The following is a 4,714-nucleotide window of genomic DNA, read 5'->3' as shown; positions in this document are numbered from 1 at the left end:
TGGTGATATTTTTACTATCTTCCTTCAAGAGTGCATAGCTTAAAAATATTTATCTTTTATTTATGGATACATGTGTGAGCTTGCAAGAACACGTGTATTAAGTGTGTGTGGGAGGGAGCCCTCAGAGGCCGACAGAGGTCCCTGGGTTCCCTGAAGCTGGAGTTAGGAGCAGTTGCGATCCACCATGTGAGCGCTGGGAACTGGACCTAGATCCTCTACTGGAGCAGCCAGTACTCTTAACTGCTGAGCCGGCTCTCCAGTCCCACAGTATAGACCCACTAAGTGCTAACTTAGTGGATGACTTGCGGAATTTAAACGTTTTATTTTAAATTTCGGACAACTTTCTTAAGCAATCGTTTTCATTGTTGAGCTTTTGTTTGGCTTGCTTACCCAGCAATCTGAGTTTTGGTACTCCCCCCCCCTCAGAAGTCATGCAAATAAGCGTGGAAGGAAAACCGATTCCACAAACACAACAACAACAAATAAAAATCCGAGTGGAGGTGGCAAGATGGTTTGGTGGACTAAGGTTTTCATCCCTGGAACTCAGCTGGTGAGGGGTTGGTTTCCGACTGCACACTCCAGCTGTGACATCCGATGGCCCCCAGACACAAAAGCAAATACATGTTCTTAAAAGCAAAATAAAAATAAAAAATAAAAAACATTGTTGAACCAGGTGTATTGGAGGCAGAGGCAGAGGCAGGCTGATTTCTGTGAGTTCCAGGCCAGCCAGGAACATAAAGACCCCACCTACAAAAACGAATCGCCTGCTAGAGAGACGGCTCCTTGTCAGCAGCCCACGTGGATCACAGCTGTCTGTACCTTCTGTCCCTGGGGACCCGGGTCCCCCTTCTGGCCACCAAGCAAGCAGCTGGTGCTCAATCATGCATGGAGGCAAAACGCACATACATACATACAAGAAAAAAAGTTAAGGCAAAAAGCAACCTTTTGAAAAGCTAACTTTTACTTACTGATTGATAGCGACAGTGTCTTGCCCTGGGTGTGTCCCTGGCTGGCCTTGATCTCAAGATGCTCAGGTCACAGTGCCTACAGTGAGGTTTGCTGGTGGAAGCTAGTACTCCCAGTACTCCCAGTTTAACTTTTTATTTTATTTTGTGGTTCTGGAAACCGAACCCAAGACGTTGCAGTTTACCGTTCGGCTCTACTCCCAGGCTTGCTTAGTTTATTCTCAGCATGACCTTAGCTCACGGACTCTAAACACAAGCGTGTTCCGTGAAGAGCTCCCTGCACCTCCTATGTACGCCACCCAGACGCTGACATTTCTGCACCTCTGTCCTTTTTACAGGTATGGAGGTAAGACGGAGAGTCCCCTCTCCTTTCTGTCCGCCGCATTAAAGGCAGCAGACCAACGTTTCTCTGTGTCTTTTAGTCTTTCCTCTGTAGCCCCCGGCTCTTCCAACTTTGTGCTCGCCCGGCTCTGGGGTCTCGACTCTCTAGTTTCCTCTCCATTCAGTTTCCTCTACACTCCACGCTTGGTGACTTCCCGTCATTCCTGTCTCTTAGCCATCTCAGCTCTTGTCACTTCGATGAGGGTGGACCGACCATGTTCTCTTAACCTCTGACCCATCTCTCCAGCCCTGGACCAACCATGTTCTAACAGTGTACCTACCCTTAAGCATTTGGGTCTTCCTTGGACTTTACTCCTAATTTTCTTCTACCAGGAATCGTCTGACCCCACCACCACCACCGTAGTGCAAATCCCAGCCTCCCCGATCTTCAGATTTATCCCACCCCTTTTCAGGGTCCTCCAAAAGCAAGTTACACCTGGTACATCTGCTTTTCATTTTGGTTCCACAAAAACTGAAAGAAAAAAAATCCCACGTGGTGCACAAAAGAAGTATGAGGGAAGAAAATAAAATGATTATCAACGAAGCAAATAATAATAAAATAATAAATCTGAATCCCTATTCGGAGAATTTGGAGCTTCTTGAATGAAGGAATGAGTTAAATGGCCAACTGGGGATTGCTTGTTCTGACGCTGAGGGGAAGATCTTTTAAGAGGCCAGTGGTGGAGGTCTGGAGTCCAGGAGAGAAATCCAGATGTGGGGGCGTCAGGTTCCGCCCAGACTTGTGGTCGGCTTATTTCCTTGCTCTGGATTTCTGTTCCGGATTTCACCGTCTGAAGGAAGCACGAGAGGAGGGTTCTGTTGGTGTTAGGGTGGGGGGAGGATGGGGGGGAGGATGGGGAGCAGCGGAGGAGGGGGTAGGGAGAGGTGGTGAGGTCGGGGTGGACACATTTCTCCAAATTTAGGAGAGTAGTGATCCCCGCCACAATCCGCCGCTAAACCAGTCCCAACAAGCCCAGAGTCTGTAGACTGAATTTCCGTACTGCATACGGGAGTGGATGTATACGCGGGGATCAGACTAGAGTGCAATCCAGGTTTGCCTTCTGTCGTGCAGCCGATCAGCCGGAGAACCAGCAAACCTATCCTTTTCTAATGGAGAGAGACGCAGGACCTCCGTCAGGCCCTATAGCTCAGGGGTTAGAGCACTGGTCTTGTAAACCAGGGGTCGCGAGTTCAAATCTCGCTGGGGCCTGCGCTCAACATCTCTTTTCACGGAGGGAAGAAAGTGCGTTACAGCTGCCCTTCTCGTTTGGTTTTGATTCTCTGCACCCTGGGAAGGTGGGGCCTCCGCCTACACTCGGCTACGCGCGCGCGTGGGGCGCCCGGGGGCGGAGGGAGAGGGAAAGAGGGAGGGCGGATTGGTCCCCCCCGAGGCCGCGCGGGGAGCCCAAGCTGCGTGATCCCGAGACGTCCCCGTCTGGCCCCTGAAACGAAGGGCCGCGGTTGGGGTGAGACCTCGCTTATGGCCTCCTTCTAAAGGGACGCTTCCTCTCCAAGGACGGCGGTTTCTGCTTTTACGAGCTTAAGCTGAACTTGGAGACTCTGGCGCTGGGCGACGGCGCTACCACCCACCAAGCCACGCCTCCAGCCCCCGGGTTTCCCGGCTGCGGCGCAGGGTCGCGCCGCAGGGTTGGGCGCGCAGGACCACGCCTCCCCGGTGCGGGGCGCACGGTCCCAGACCTCTGGAGCCCGCGCCGCCGCCTGCGTGCGTGCACCCCGTCGCCCCAGGCGGACCCCCGCAGGGCGCTGGCTGCGTCCGGAAAGCCGGGGTGGAGCAGGACGGCGGATCCGGTCGCCGCACACCGGGGGCCGCTGCGCCCTGCACACTGAACAGCGCTCTCGGCGGACCGTCAGCCGCGCTTCCCTTCGATAGCTCAGCTGGTAGAGCGGAGGACTGTAGAGTGTGCGACAGCCATCCTTAGGTCGCTGGTTCGATTCCGGCTCGAAGGAGTAGCCTATGTTTTGGGATTTCAGAGTAAATAATCTCTAGTCCTATAGGCAACGCTTTCATCCCCGCTCCTGAGAATGGATTCGCTAGGTCTTGCTCAATCACTGACCACGATTTTGCACTTGGGGAAAAAAAAAAAATAAGAACTTTGAGTTTGTTTCCTGGCACTTTCTATTGTTTACTTTTAGTTTCCAACCGAGCCTAGTTTGCTGCCCTACGTCCTAAGTCCAGACTCCAAAGACCACAAGGTCCAGACCCTTGTGCACGCGCTTGTGTGCGCAAGTTTCCCGTGCCCTATTGGCCCGCAGGACTCTGATTTGCACAACACAATCCTTGACCGGTAAAGCGGCGCTTTATTCGTTAAGGTATTCGCGTAGCATTTGACCGTGAGTTGGAGATGAGGTTGGAAGCGTCTGAAGTCCAGATGGGTGGGTGAAGGGAGACTGAAAACGCAATTCCCGTTCCGGAGAGCTGCGAGGGTCTACGGAACCCGGTCCTCCTCCAGCCTAGCGGGCCACCCGTAGCCGCCTCCTGCCCCCAGGCTTCTGTGGCTGCTGGGGTGGATGCATCTGAGCTCCGCCCGGGGCGTGCAGCGCCAACCCGGCTCGCTTCAGGCGCCTGGATTAAATAGGCGCATGACTTGACATCTAAAAAGCGGCCGCCTCGGATCCCGTTTTGGACCTAGAGTTGTCAGGGACGTGGATAGAGAATAAGACGGGATAAGTCTAGAGGTCTTGGGTGGGAATTGACTAAGATGGGGTGCAAATGAAATAATCAGAAAGAAGATTCGCTTGTAAGAAAAAGAAAGGAAGGAAGGAAGGAAGGAAGGAAGGAAGGAAGGAAGGAAGGAAGGAAGGAAGGAAGGAAAAAAAGAAACCACCGGCAACACATCCTGACAGCCAACTGAACGCGGAAATGTTTCGGTTAGACAGATGAACTGTGAAGCAGCAGCGTGGTATCGCGGCTCGTTGGTCTAGGGGTATGATTCTCGCTTTGGGTGCGAGAGGTCCCGGGTTCAAATCCCGGACGAGCCCTTCGGTTTTACAACTTTAGTAATTGGAAACAGTTCCCTTCTCTGCAAACTTTCTCCAGCTGTAACCATCCTGCAGGAGGAGACGGTATCTCAGTACTACGCACAAGGCTGAGTTTGGGGGTCCCTGGTCCTTCCCCCGAGGAACCTCCCGGGGTCCCCTGAGTCACTGAGCGTCTGCGGCTGGTATCCTCCGGGCTCTACAGTTTGGCTCCTGCGTAGAACCCACACTGGTTCTCCGCGGGGACTCCTTTGGCTTCTGCAAGCGGGCCCAGCGGGGAGGGGCATCCTAGGAGACGTGGGGTGCGGCCCCAGCCCCCGAGGCTGGAACGCCCACCCTCCGCGTCCTCTGCACCCGGCCCCAATCTGTCT

At 53.6% G+C, this 4,714-nt stretch overlaps 3 non-coding genes across 3 annotated transcripts; all 3 read left to right on the top strand.

Annotated features, from left to right (window-relative positions):
- The first annotated feature begins 2,483 nt into the window (after positions 1–2,483).
- Positions 2,484–2,556, top strand: Trnat-ugu. Its single transcript has one exon. It is a non-coding gene; the product is annotated as a tRNA-Thr (tRNA).
- Positions 2,557–3,227: 671 nt separating this feature from the next.
- Positions 3,228–3,314, top strand: Trnay-gua. The gene is given in 2 exon segments: positions 3,228–3,264; positions 3,279–3,314. It is a non-coding gene; the product is annotated as a tRNA-Tyr (tRNA).
- Positions 3,315–4,274: 960 nt separating this feature from the next.
- Trnap-ugg lies at positions 4,275–4,346 on the top strand. Its single transcript has one exon. It is a non-coding gene; the product is annotated as a tRNA-Pro (tRNA).
- Positions 4,347–4,714: the final 368 nt, after the last annotated feature.

The sequence above is a fragment of the Mesocricetus auratus genome, unplaced genomic scaffold (genome assembly GCF_017639785.1).
Source record: "Mesocricetus auratus isolate SY011 unplaced genomic scaffold, BCM_Maur_2.0 Super-Scaffold_100048, whole genome shotgun sequence".
Classification (NCBI taxonomy): Eukaryota; Metazoa; Chordata; class Mammalia; order Rodentia; family Cricetidae; genus Mesocricetus; species Mesocricetus auratus.
The sequence above is the reverse complement of the archived record's forward strand: the minus strand, read 5'-3'. Positions and strand labels throughout refer to the sequence as shown.